At 40.5% G+C, this 14572-nt stretch overlaps 1 protein-coding gene and 1 long non-coding RNA gene across 2 annotated transcripts in view; both read left to right on the top strand.

The window, feature by feature from the left end:
• Positions 1–10275, top strand: part of LOC117070182 — a 58026-nt gene extending 47751 nt beyond the window's left edge. Inside the window, exon 2 of the long non-coding RNA XR_004431819.1 lies at positions 8309–10275. This is a non-coding gene — a long non-coding RNA (uncharacterized LOC117070182). The remainder of the gene's footprint in view (positions 1–8308) is intronic.
• SLCO3A1 (solute carrier organic anion transporter family member 3A1) overlaps positions 1–14572 on the top strand; it is a 321497-nt gene that overhangs the window by 136596 nt on the left and 170329 nt on the right.

The following is a 14572-nucleotide window of genomic DNA, read 5'->3' as shown; positions in this document are numbered from 1 at the left end:
CACTAACACTTGGTATTACTGTCGTCTTAGCTTTAGCCGTTCTGGTGGATACTGTCAGCATGGTCCTTAGGTCAGACAAGGGAGTCCCTCAGGCCCTGTGTCACAGAGGGCCCTGCACTAGTGCTACTCAGGAGTGTGCCAGGTCTGGAGGGTGGTTGCTTGCAAAGAGCCACAGGACCACTTCCAGGGCCTGCTTGTCCTGCAGAAGGTAGCCTGAAGGGGTGGCCAAGAGATGCTTCTCATCAGAGATGGGATGGATGGAAGAGTGAGTGCACAGAGCTGGTTCCTGTGGGCTTCTAGTCTACATGTATGTGGGGGAGCCTTCAAGGAGCAGGATGGAGCCCTGGGTTGGGGGAAAAGGGTGCCATGACCAGAGCCTGGCTCTCCCCCTTGTAACAGGCTTCCAGTGCCAAGGAGGCTGGTAATTCCACATTTGGACCTGGTCCTCTGAGTTTACACTCCCTTGAGGAGTGTGACAAGGTGAAACCAGTGGAGGTGGGCGGTGGGAGCACCTGGTGGGCAGAGGCTGAGTGGCATGGTTTTTTGAGAGACGAGGGAGTACCTGCTGACCACCATGCTCGGTTTGTTTTTGCCCTTTCCTCGGCCACTGTCCAGGTAGGGGTGTGATGGTAGAGTGATGGTGGGCAAGCAGCTGAGCCTGGGTCGGGGGTGAAGAGCCTCCCTGGCTTCCTGGGGAAAAAGGACAAGAAGGTGGATGTGCACCCCATGGGCTTCCAGAGAGATAAGAATAAGGAGATGGGGAAGTGGTTGTGGGTACCTATTGGCAGCAGGATCCTTTCCTTCCATCCTTGCCTGCCTCCTAGAGCTCACTGTCCCAAAGAAAGATAATGTGAGTGACAGGTGTCATTTTAATTCTCTAGTAGCCATGTTTTTATATTTAAAAAAAAGTATGCAGAAAGAAGTAAAATTCATTTTATGTTGACCTAATAGAGCCAAAATATAATTTCAATAAGTGATTAATGTAAACCTTACTAGTGAGACGTTTACTTTTTTTTTTTTAACTAGGTTTCAGAGTCAGATGTGTATGTTGACGCTTCCAGTCTGACCTCAGTTCAGACCAGCTGCATTGGTTAACCTCCTGGACAGGGCAGCCCCAGAGGGGATCATGGCCTTTGGTAGGAAATTAAATTAATTTGGGGTTTGTACTCTCCATAGCTATTTAATATGAACTGTTGCCTTTCCATGGTTTTGATTTTGTTATGAAGATATGTTTGTAAAAATAGGAAGATAGAATATATTTTAAGTTTGTTAGGTTGAATTTAAACTTTTAACATCGAGCCATATGGGGAGGAGGGTGTCTCCATTTCTACCTTTGCCCATAAATTCTGGTAGCGGTCAGTGGTCAAGAGAGAGGCAGAGTTGGTGGTGGCCATGGTCAGATGCTGTCCATCTCAGTGTATCCAGGCAGGGACACAGGCAAGGACCATTACTGGGGCTGTGAAGCCCCAAAGATTCTTTGTGACCTGACCAGAAGTTGCTTTTTATCACTTACAGATTTGAGGTTTTCTAGGAAGGTGATGCAGGTTTTAAAAATCGCATAGTTGAGAAGCCTGGCATCAATAATCACATACTAAGGGAACAAAATTCAGTTCTTTGTGTTGTGTCAGTAGGTGCCACATGAAGGGGTAGCATAGATCTGCCTTTTTCCCCGTATTCCTAGAGCCTAGTGTACAGTAAGTGCTAATTAATTAACTTGTTTATTCAACATGTATTTACTGAACACCTTTCATGTGTCAGGTGCCAAGTGATGTATTACGTTCTGGGGATACAACAGTGAACAAGACCAAGTTCTTGCTCTCTTGGAATTTATGTATTATTGATAGGAAGCCTGTTTTGTTAATAATAATAAAAAAAAAAAAAGGTCAGGCATGATGGCTCATGCCTGCAATCCCAGCACTTTGGGAGGCCAAGGCGGATGGATCACCTGAGGTCAGGAGTTTGAGACCAGCCTGGCCATCATCGCGAAACTCTGTCTCTACTAGAAACTACAAAAATTAGCCAGGTGTGGTAGCGGGCACCTGTAATCCCAGCTACTAGGGAGGCTGAGGCAGAGGGAATTGCTGGAACCCAGGAGGCGGAGGTTGCAGTGAACTGAGATGGCACCACCGCTCTCCAGCCTGGGTGACAGAGTGAGACTTTGTCTCCAAAAAAAAATGATAATAATAATAAATTGTGGTCACAGCTCAAATGACATTCTGACATATGATGGATTCTCAAAGAGCTCAGAAGAAAAATAGTAGTTTTCCTGAGTCTCAAAAGATATGATTAGTCAGCAGACACAAGGGATATTTAAATACCTAAAGGAGGGGTCCTCCTGGCCACACAGAGGATGTGGGATTTGCTGGTAAGGGTTAAGGGAATCCGTTCAAGAACACTTGTCTCAAACTTATTTTGACCTACAAACCCATGTCTGTACTATTCTTTGTCACCTGACAGATAATTGTGTTTTATCACTTACAGATGTAGGGTTTTCTAGGAGCTGATGGGAAGGAGATATACATTTAAAAAATGGCATAGGGTTGGGTGTGGTAGTGCATGCCTATAATTCTAGCACTTGGGCAGGCCGAGGTGGGTGGATCACTTGAGCTCAGGAGTTTAAGACTAGCCTGGGCAATGTGGCGAAACCTTGTCTCTACAAAAAAATACAAAAAACTAGCCAGGCGTGGTGGCATGTACCTGTAGTCCCAGCTACTCAGGAGGCTGAAGTTGGAGGATCACCTGTGCTGGTGCGTCGGGGAGTGAGGGGGCGGGGAGGGAAGTGGAGGCTGCAGTGAGCCATGATTGCACCGCTGCACTCCAGCCTGAGTGACAGAGTGAGGCCCTGTCTTAATCAGTCAATAAAGGCATAGATGAGAAGTACAGCATCATTAATGAAATAACAAGTGAACACAATAAATTAACATTTAAAAATAAAATTAAAGAAATTAAAAATTTAGTGAGCCCAAGGAAAACTTGATTACATGGGATGGTTCAGCATGAGACACAATAAAAAGGAAACTTGTAGATCTATTAGTAAAATAATCAAAATCCTTTGGGTCCTTTTCAGTGGTTTTTGAACTTGAGGGGAATAAGAATCACCTGGAGGGCTTGTTCCACCACAGATTGCTGGTCACTGTGCTCACAGTTGGTAATAGATCTAAGGTGGAGCCTGAAAATTTGCAGTCCTAATGAGTTTCCAGGTGTTGCTGATGCTGCTGGTCCAGGAACCAGGCTTTGAAAAAATCACAGGTTTATTTCATTGCATCACTCTTATACGCACACAACAGCTTTATGCTTCAGTTTCATACAGTTAACACAAGGACAGACCATAAATCCTACCAATAACGCAAAGCGAGGTAGGATATAGCCCGATCATGGCTGCAAAAAGATTGCTGGAAAAACACAGCAACTATGTGTACAGTTTTCATCTCTGTCTTATACTTAACGTTGGTGTCCTTGACTAGTTTAGCCAGTCTCTTGTGTCTCCTTGTGAGGATATCAAAATTAGGTTGTCTGTAACCTGACTCTTCTTGAGTTGGTTCATCTCCTGACACTGCCCTTTTCCTGCAGAAACTACAGGGACCATCGCTCCCAGATAAGCCCATTGCTGTTCATTCCACTGTGTCTTCACATAAGCTTCCTCTATTAACCTGCTGCAAAAGTGTATTCTTACTTAGGACCCCACTCAGCTGCCACTTCCTCTTTAGGCTCTTCTTGTCTTCTGTATCTTCCCTGTTCCATCTTCTTTCTGTACCTTATGTGGACTCCTCCTGTAGCCCTTAACATACTGTATTATAATCTGTAACATATATAGTCCCCTTCCTATCATGTGAGCAACTCTGCGGCATCAGCCTTACCTTCTGCAGTTTTGTGGCCCCTTTTCCAGCCCACATGTGAGCAGATACTTATGGACTGTATGTCCACAGTAAATATGGACTGTATGATTAAATGATTAGTAAAAACATTCCAGATTTTTCAGTCTATAAAAATGAATAGGATGCAATCACAACCAATAACAGGAATGTAGAGGACTCAAATAACTGATATTTGGAAAAGAGTTGCAGAGTCATGGTACAAATAATGAGAAGTCCTGAGATTTCCATTACCTCGATGCTCTACATCACAGTGAAGTCCACATTTGGCTCTACTTAGATTAATCATTTCATGGAAGAACTGAAGTGTTATTTATCTACTAATAAAAAACAATTTGCTGATACCAACACAGGGACATGAATGAATATCACAAAATAGTTATCCATAAGCATCTGTCATCTCCATTATATTTTAGTCACAGTGATAGATTATCAAATGAACTAGAGGACAGAATTAGTCTGAATTGTCAGCTCTAACATAATCACTTGGGAAAATATTTGCCAAGAGTAAAAAGATTATGAGAATAAAAACTTCTTCCATTTGCCTAGAAAAGAGTAGCTGCAGAATTCTAATCATCTAGAATATTTCAAAATCCACTGTCAGATGACCCATGAGCTGAGGAGTCCATATGTGTGTTTTCAAATGCATTGCTTACCACTTCTATCCTTCACATACCACAGATTTTTTAAATGATGGGGGGAGGGGAGAAGAGATGGTGCTTTAAGATGAAGGAAATGGGCAGTTTTGTTTTTTTGTTGTGTGTTTTTTTTTTTTTGCGGGGGGTGGGGAAAATCACTGGATAGTGGGACTATTTACAATGTGGGCCACGGAAAGGCAGCATTTGTTTTGAAGACATGTCAGAGTGCTAAAGTTTTGTGGAATTGCTTTTAATAGATTTTTTTCTTCTTTCTCATACAACTTTGCCAGAATTAAAGCAATGCTGTTACGACAAGAGGAGCACCAGGGCCACTATGGGGTCTAGCAAAGGACTGGTGTTACTTAGTGCTTGCTGTTGGCTGCTTCTCTGGGAAGCCTGGTTTCCCTTTCACTCTCTCAGCACACCTCCCTCTTGACTCTGACCATCCTTCTCAGACTCCTAAACTGGTTTCACCTCTCTTCCTCTTGGCCTCTCAGTGTCCCTAAGGCACTGTTCTTAACCCTCTTGCCTCTGGGTGTTCCTAAGGCACCATTCTTAACCTCCAGCTCCTTCCTATATATACTCAGTTATTTATTACTAAATGCCCCTGGGACGTTTCCACTTAGATGTTCAGCCTCAAAAAGAAAAAAAAAAAAAACCACAAAAAACAAAAAAGCCCGTGTTGAGCACATCTACTTGAAACCCACCTGCCTTTCCAGATATTTTCTCTAATTTGAACATACCATGATCAGACCCTTCATGATGCATTTGCTGTTGCCTAGAATGCCCCCCACTATCTCCCATTCTAGAACACAGCTCTTAAATGCCAACAGAAGCGAGGAGAGGAATTTACATATGTGATGCTGGCTGGGAATAGGGTGCAAAATGGCAGCTGACTTTGGCCTCAGTGTTGGGGAGCAGTAGAACTCGTGGGGACAGTGAAGAGCTGGAGAGCTGGTGCAGCAGCAAAGCGGGCACCTCCTACTAAGCACCAGGCCATCCTTGCCCTATAGGTGTGTAGGCCCAGGGTTACCAGATTTCTTTATTTTTAAAGAGAATGCAGGGTATGTTTGTTTTTAATTGCCTAATTTTGGCCAAGTGCAATGGCTCATGCCTATAATCCCAACACTTTGGGAGGCTGATGTTGGAGGATCATTTGAGCCCAGAAGTTCGAGACCAGCCTGGGTACCATAGTAAGATTCTGTGTCTACAAAAAATTAGGCAGGGTGGTGTGGTGTGCACCTATGGTCCTAGCTACTCAGGAGGCTGAGGTGGGGCATCACTTGAGCCCAGGAGATCTGCAGTGAGCCATGATGGTGTTACTGCACTCTAATGTGGGCAACAGAGCAAAACCATGTCTCAAAAAAAAAAAAATTGCCCAATTTTATATATGTTAACAATTGTTGAAATTAAAATCACCTTTTAGGCTAACATTGTGTAGATCATACAAACTATGTCTGTTAGTCCTGTGTGGGCCTCAGCTGCCAGTGTACAATCCCTGATTTAGAACATCTGGCTCAGTGCTATCCAGTAGACATATGCAAGACGTTTGAGTGATCTAAAATTTTCTAGTAGCCATGTTTCAAAAGTTAAAAGAGAACAGATAAAATTAAATTTAATATTTTTAATTTAACTCAAGATTTCCCAAATATCATTTCAGTATATAACCAATAGGAAAAATCACTAATGAGAGATTTCCCATCCTGTTTTTGCATGTAAGTCTTTGTGCTTTACACTAAAGGCACGTCTCAATTTAGACTAGTCCCATCTCACTAGTGGCTGCTACACTGCACGGCCCAGCTCTGGATGAGGAACAAGAATTAATTACATGCACATATAATGAAGTGGGATTTTATTCATTACGCTTGCGTAGAGCTAGATAAGTTGAATTGAGGGTAATCCAAAGTAGAAGATAGTAAATCTGAGAATGATGAGTCCAAATGACAAAAAGAAATAGATAGAAAAAAAATTGCTGGGATGGCACCAGAGTGATAATTGGTAGACTTTCGTAAGTCCATCGTACATGGCTTCCAATAATCCCTTAAGGGACTTTTCTCTCTGGAGCTCTACCCTGTGACACAGGAGTTCACAGTTTAAGTTCTAATTCATACTTCAAGGTTAGCTTCCATTTTGGATTTATCATGCTGTTGCCTTTCTAAAAGGAAATGTCAAGGTGAGTGTTTTGTCCATAAGCATATAAACAAAATGAGGATCAAAGAAGCCACTGTAAAATGGGGAGAAGTGTTCTGAATTCATTAACGACTTCATCATTCAATCAAGATTTAACAAATGCACTATATTGGTAATGATGAGCATTTCCACCCAATATTTACTGGCTTTCACTGTACATTCATACTGGGAAGCAGGGTTCCAGAGTTATTATCAGCTCTGACCTCATGAAGGTTATCGCCTCGAGTGACTCCTTTCTTGACCCTGAATATGTGATTTTTGTGTTTCCTTGCTACTGCATCCTTGATATGCTCAAGGATCTGTTGAGGGTTAAAACGGAAAGCCACTGATCTTCTAAACCATGTTAGCATCTCCCCAGGGTAAGAGGTCAACCATCTGGCATGCGGTATTGTGTACACGGATCATTGTGCTCTCACAAGGCCTCTCTATGCCCAGTAACAGTCAAGATGTGGTCATTTATGCTCCCTTGCTACCAGAAGGGACAAGGGAAACTATGGCAGCTTCTCAGGACTGTCAGTCATACCTGTTTAACTCCTGTCTAATGTTCTCTGTGACAACTTTAGCATTTTGGAAGATACACACCATTAGTGCTCTCCAGGAGCCAAGGGTCCCAACTTGGGTGACTTAAGGCAATGGCACAACTATAATCCTGGGTTGAACTGTCAACATTATTGGAAAGTTCCCGTCCTAGGGCTATTGCTGTGGCATTTCCCCATATCTGAACTCTTCTGGCATGGATCTGTTGTGAAAAAAGCTGCCAAGTATGATGATTTTGAGAAACAAGAGTCTAAGGAACCTTGAAGGGAATCCAGGGCCCCTTATAGAGATGGTCATTTGTTAAGTCATTAGGTATGACCTTCCTGGCCTGTGTCTAGACTCACTGGCTTCAGTAAGCAGTCTCCACTTGGTTTCAGCCAGTCTTATCTCCTAAGTACAGCGTTGATTGGGAGAAGAGGAAGCAGAAATTCTGCCTTTATGCAAAAAGGAGCTTGCCCACAATTGTCTTGGGACGCATACTAGCCTTTGTACGAATTGCTTTAGTGCAAACATTTCAACCAACACATAAAATTTCAGTTGTCTTTGTTTTGAGCCTTCTGAATTCAGAGGAAGTATTTCATACTGATATATTTAGATGAAAGAGAAAGTTACAGAGCACTTTTGGTTTGAGGTTACCACTCCAAACACTTTAAATGAAGATGAAATTTGAGAACTAGTTTATAGAGATAATGACTTAGAGTAGAAATTGAGAGCAAATACTTCCTTCCTTGGAAAACGCTCAGAAAGTGGATAGTAAAACAAAGGAGCACTAAATGGAACTTGGCTGGGATGACATGAGCATTTCCTCTTTTCATCCACACATCCATTCTTCAGATAAATATTTATTGATTTTATCATGATATTCCAGGCACTTAGAATGCAGGCATAGTTAAGATCCATTTTTGTTTTTAATTTAATAGGCTTGGTCCATGGTAGCCAGCCTGCAAGACTAGCTCCCAATAATCCTCATTTCCTGATGTGCATACCCCTGTTTGGTCCCCTTCCATGACGAATAAGGCTGACCTGTATAACCAATAAGATAATATGGAATTAATGATTTGTAACTCCAAGGCTAGATCATAAAAGATGTTGCTATTTCTACCCTGCTCTCTTGGATCGCTTGCTCTGGAGGGAAGCTGGTCACCATGTTGTGAGGACACCCAAGCAGGCTGTGGAAAGGACCACATGAAGAGCTAAGCCTTCCTGCCAGCAACCAGCCCCGACTTTCCAGCCATGAAAAGAAGCCCCCTTGGAAGCAGATCTTCCAGCTCCAGGCAAGCCTCCAGATGACTGTGGCCCTGGCTGATGTCTTGGTTGCAACTTCATCAGAGACCACAAGCTAGAACCACTTAAATTCCTGACACAAATAAAATTTGCGTGACATGATAAATGTTTATTGTATTAAGCCTCTGTGTTTTAAGATAATCTATTATGTAGCAATACATAACTAATACATAGTCTTTATGTGTGCCAGGCTTTGTTTTAAGGCCTTTGCAAATAATAACCCATGAATCCTCATAACTCTTCAAAGTAGGTACTGTTATTACTCTCATTTTATACATGTGGAAACTGAGGCCCAGAGATTATTTTTACTTTTAAAAATTTTGTCTTTTTTTTTTTGATTTTGTAAAAATGTTTTACTTTTAATTTTTATGAATATATAGAGATGTTTAAATTACCAGCCCAAAGTCACAGTTTGTAAAATGTTAAGCTGGAAATTGAATTGAACAGTCTACCCCTTAGTAGAATCTGCTTTTTTAAAAATGAACTAAGCAGCCTGACCAGAGTCCATGCTCACAGTAGCTACGTTGTGTTGTCCTTAAGGAGGAGCATGTTTTAGAAAATCGGTTATAAAATCGGGTGATTGATGAAGTGCAGAGTTAAGAGAAGAGTAAATTGCCTTCAGAATCCAGTTCTGTTACCATTCAAGTGGAGGTCTCAGATAAATCACTTGTTGGAGCTTTTGTACAATCATCTGTAAAACCATTACTTCCCACTTGGAGAGATTTTTGAGGATTAAATGAGATAATACATGAAAGCCCTCTAGCTTAGGCATCAGTACACCTGAGTTCCCTTCCCTTGCTCTGCACAGCCTGCTCATCACCACCAATGGGGAACTCTGTCCTCTGTAGGGCCCCTGCAGACATGGGCCTTGCCTGGATGCTGCTGCTGTCTGAGCCTAGGAGAGCTGTGCCTGGCATCCCAGCATAGGTACTCACAGCTATCAGAAGGAGACTCCTGTTTGGGACCCTGCCCTCATTTCCACATAGGAAAAATTCATCTCAGCATCTGCTGGCCTTCATTGTTAGGTTGTAGACTACAATGAATGATATTCTGTGTTTAGTTACATTATGCACAACACTCTACAGAGTGGGTGGTTTTTAATCCTAACCACTAATTTACAAAATGGAGCGGCTCTGCTGGCTCTATGAAGTATGTATTGTGGAGCCAGAGGTGATGCTGTTGGGTGTGGGTGGTCATTTACGGGAGAGCAATATAAGCAGAGGAAGGCATGGAGACCTGGGTTCAAATCCCACTGCCAGTGCTATCTAGTGTGAGACTTTTTGGACAAGTTACTTAACTTTCTTGAGGCTTAGTTTCCTTGCAAGTAAAATACAAATGATGCTGACCTCATTGATTCCTGGTGAGGAACCCATGGAATAATGTGCGGTACCATGTATCAGTATCATTTTCCTTTCCCTTCATAATGATTCTATTGGATAGCTAGTGTCACAGGAAGCTAATGATTAGGAGTTCAAACTCACACAAGAATAGATTTTGTTTTGCGGTGGAAACTTAGTGATAACTTTGGACTAAGACAATGTCAAGACATTTTGGCAGACAATCATAGAGTAGTTATATTCTTGTGAGGTCTGCAGAAGTCCCTAGTGGGGAGAGCAGACACAGCCTTGGATGCTCAGACCCAGCTTGGCTGTGAAACTAGAGCTTTAGTCTTTTTAAGTCTGTGTTTCTGATCCTGGAGAAAAAAAGTTATACATACCTTGAAAGATTTTCTTGAAAAAAAAAAAAAAAAAAAACTTGTACATGTCTGTATACACAAGATGGGGAAAAAAGCAGTTCATAAAGTATAATATGCATTCATGATTAAAAAGAAAAATTACAAAGCAATACTCATAGAAATTTAGACATAGAAGATAACTTCCTTATTCTGATAAAGAATGTCTACAGAAAATTCAAGAACCAAACACATGGTTAATATTGTACTTAATTGTGAACCTTTATAATAGGAATGATTTAAGGATACTCTCTTTTACCTTTTTCATTTACTATTACACTGGATGTTCTAGCTACTTAATAAGACAGGAAACAAAGTAAGATTAGAAAAGAACAAACAAAATTACCCATATTTGCAGATAAGATTATCAATGTTAAAAAAGAGATAATTTTAAAACTATTAGTATTCAGGTTTAACAGCTACAACATCAATGTACAAAAATCTTAACATTTCTGTAGATAAGCAAAAACAAGTGGCAAATGAAAATTGTTTAAGAAAGTGAATATTTGCACTAGTAATCAAAACCATAAGGTATCTAAGGAAAAAATATGACAAAGATCTTTATCAAGAATATTATACAGCTCTATTGAAAAGCATAAAATAAGATATTTAAACAAAGGGTAAAATATACTGTATTCATGGATGGGATGATTCAGTATCATAAAGATATTTTTTTGCCCAAATATACCTGTAATTTCACTTCCATTGCAATAAAAACAAAACAGGGATTTTCATGGGGGTTGGGGACTATATAAGATAACTCTAAAGTTCTTGTGGCAAAGTAGATGACCAAGAATAATTAACATGGTTTCGTGTAAGGGGATCATACAGGAGGGAACTTATCCTGATTGTTATCAGAATTAAAAATTATAGTAATTAATACATGTGATATTGGCACAGGGATATAGAAATAGATGTTATTTGAACTGCCTAATGTGCTCAAAAACCAACACACATATACAGGCTGGCTACCATGGACCAAGCCTATTAAATTAAAAACATAAATATACAGACAGCTAAATGAGAGCAACAACATTACAATTAACGAGGAAAAATGATTCATTTAATGAATGGTGCTTAAACTATCAGCAAATGAAAGGGACAAAAAGAATCAGATCCCTACTTCATACCACAGTATAAATATATCAGGATGATTAACATCCTGAGTATGAAAAGCCAAAAATTTAAAACGTGTAGTGAAAAAATACAAACCCTAAGGGAAACTCTTAATGTAATCTAACTTGATTACATTAAAATTAAAACCTTAATAAAAGGACACTATAAACTTAAAAGATAAGAGAGGAAGTCCTAGCCAGAGCAATTAGGCAGGAAAAAGAAATAAAAATCTTCCAAATGGAAAAGAAGTCCAACTGTCTCTCTTCACTGATGATGTGATTCTATACCTAGAAAACCCTAAAGGCTCCACCAGAAGGTCCCTGGAGCTGATAAATGACTTCTGTAAAGTCTCAGAATGCAAAATCAACGTACAAAAATCAGTAACGTTTCTATACACCAGTAACATTTGAGCCAAAAGCCAAATCAAGAATGCAATAACATTTACAATAGACACATCCACACCCACACAAAATACCCAGGAATGCATCTAACCAAGGAGGTGAAAGCTCTCTAGAAGGAAAACTACAAAACACTGCTGAAAGATATCATAGGTGACACAAACAAATGGAAAAGCATCCCATGCTTATGAATTGGAAGAATCAATATTGTTAAAATGGTCATACTGCCAAAAGCAATCTACAGATTCAACACTATTCCTATCAAACTACCAATGTCATTTTTCACAGAAGTAGAAAAACCTATTCTAAAATTTATATGGAACCAATAAAGAGCCCGAATAGCCAAAACAATCCTAAGCAAAAAGACCAAAGCTGCAGAGGCATCACATTACCTGAATTTATACTATAAAGACGTAGTAACCAAAATAACATGGTACTTATACAAAAACAGACTACATAGACCAGTGGAACAGAATAGAGAACCAAGAAATACAGCTATCTGATCTTCAACAAAGTTGACAAAAATAAGCAACGGGTAAAGGACTCCTTATTCAATAAATGGTGCAGGGATAGCTGGTGAGCCATATGCAGAAGACTGAAACTGGACCCCTACCTTTCACCATATACAAAAATTAACTCAAGATGGATTAAATATTTAAATGCAGAACCTCAAACTATGAGAATCCTAGGGAAAGAAACCTAGGAAACACCACTTGGAATATCAGCCTTGGGAAATAATTTATGGCAAAGTCATCAAAAGCAATTGAAACAAAAACAAATTTGATAAGTGGAACATAAACTAAAGAGCTTCTGCACAACAAAAGAAACTATCAATGGAGCAAACAACCAACTTACAGAATGGGAGAAAATATTTTCAAACTGTGCATTCGACAAAAGTCTGTTATCCAAAATTAATAAGAAACGTTAATCAATTCATCAAGCAAAAAACAACCTCATTAAAAAGTGGGCAAGGTCAGGTGTGGTGGCTCATGTCTGTAATGCCAGCACTTTGGGAGGCCAAGGCAAGCAGATCACCTGAGGTCAGGGGTTCGAGACCAACGTAGCCCACATGGTGAAACTCTGTGTTTACTAAAAATACAAAAATTAGCTGGATGTGGTGGTGCACCCCTGTAATCCTGGATACTCAGGAGGCTGAGGCATGAGAATCGCTTGACCCAGGGAGGCTGAGGTTGCAGTGAGCCAAGATCAAGCTATTGCATTCTAGCCTGGGTGATAGAGTGAGACTCTGCCTTAAAAAAAAAAAAACAAAAAGTGGGCAAAAGACATGAACAGACACTTCTATATAAAAAGAAGACATACAAGCAACGAACAAATATATGAAAAACTGCTCAGCATCACTAATTGTCAGAGAAATTCAAATCAGAACCACAATGAGATACCATCTCACACCAGTCAGAATGGCTGTTACCAAAACTCAAAAGACAGCAGATGCTAGCAAGGCTATGGAGAAAAGGGAATGCTTATACACTGTTGCTGGGAATGTAAATTAGTTCAGCCACTGTGGAAAGCAGTTTGAAGATTTCTCAAAGAACTTAGAACTACCATTCAACCCAGCAATCCCATTACTGGTTACATATCCAAAAGAAAATAAATTGCTCTACTAAAAAGACACATGTACGTGTATATTCATTGTAGCACTATTCACAATAGCAAAGACCTGGACTCAGCCTAGGTGCCCATCAGCAGTGGATTAGATAAAGAAAATGTGGTGCATATACATCATGGAATACTGAGCAGCCATTAAAAGGAATGAAGTCATGTCCTTTGTAGCAACATGGATGCAGCTGGAGGCCATTATCCTAAGCAAATTATGCAGGAACAGAGAATCAAATACCACATGTTCTTTTCTTGTAAGTACAAGTTAAACATTGGGTACCCGTGGACATAAAGTAGGTAATAATAGACACTGGGGACTACAATGGGGGTAGGGTGTGGGGAAAAGGATGAAAGGCTATTGGGTACTATGCTCACCACCTGGGTGATGGGATCATTCATAACCCTAACCTCAGCATCACACAATAGACCTCTGTAACAAACATGCACATGTATACCCTGAATCTAAAATAAAAATTGAAATTATTTTAAAAATTAAAAAATAAAAACAAGACACATATAGGTAGAAGATTTCTGCTATACATAACCAACGATTAATATTCAGAATATTTGAGAATTCCTAAAAATTAAAAAAAAAAGACTATGCCATAGAAAAATGGGTGCAAAATAGGAACAGGGAGAAATCAGAGGTGAGGAAACAGAATAGGTAATGAGTATAAAAAACATGCGCAACCCCACTAGTAGTCAAGAAAGTGCAATTAAAACAATACAAAGACACTTTGGGAGGCCGAGATGGGCAGATCACAAAGTCAGGAGATCGAGACCATCCTGGCTAACACGGTGAAACCCTGTCTCTACTAAAAAATACAAAAAACTAGCCGGGCGAGGTGGCGGGTGCCTGTAGTCCCAGCTACTTGGGAGGCTGAGGCAGGATGGCGTGAACCCAGGAGGTGGAGCTTGCAGTGAGCTGAGATCCGGCCACTGCACTCTAGCCTGGGCGACAGAGCAAGACTCCGTCTCAAAAAAAAAAAAAAAAACCAATACAAAGAGATGTTATCCTATACCTCTTAGATTGGAAGAATTAAAATCTGAGAATACCAAGGGTTGGCAAAAATGTAGGGAAGTGAGGATTTTCACACAATGCTGCTAGCCAAGGGTGGTGGTACGTCTCTGTAGGTCCCAGCTACTAGGGAGGCTGAGGCGGGAGGATTGCTTGAGCCCAGGAGTTCA

The sequence above is a fragment of the Trachypithecus francoisi genome, unplaced genomic scaffold (assembly GCF_009764315.1).
Source record: "Trachypithecus francoisi isolate TF-2019V2 unplaced genomic scaffold, Tfra_2.0 Lachesis_group3, whole genome shotgun sequence".
Classification (NCBI taxonomy): Eukaryota; Metazoa; Chordata; class Mammalia; order Primates; family Cercopithecidae; genus Trachypithecus; species Trachypithecus francoisi.
This window is presented reverse-complemented; position numbering and strand designations above follow the sequence as displayed.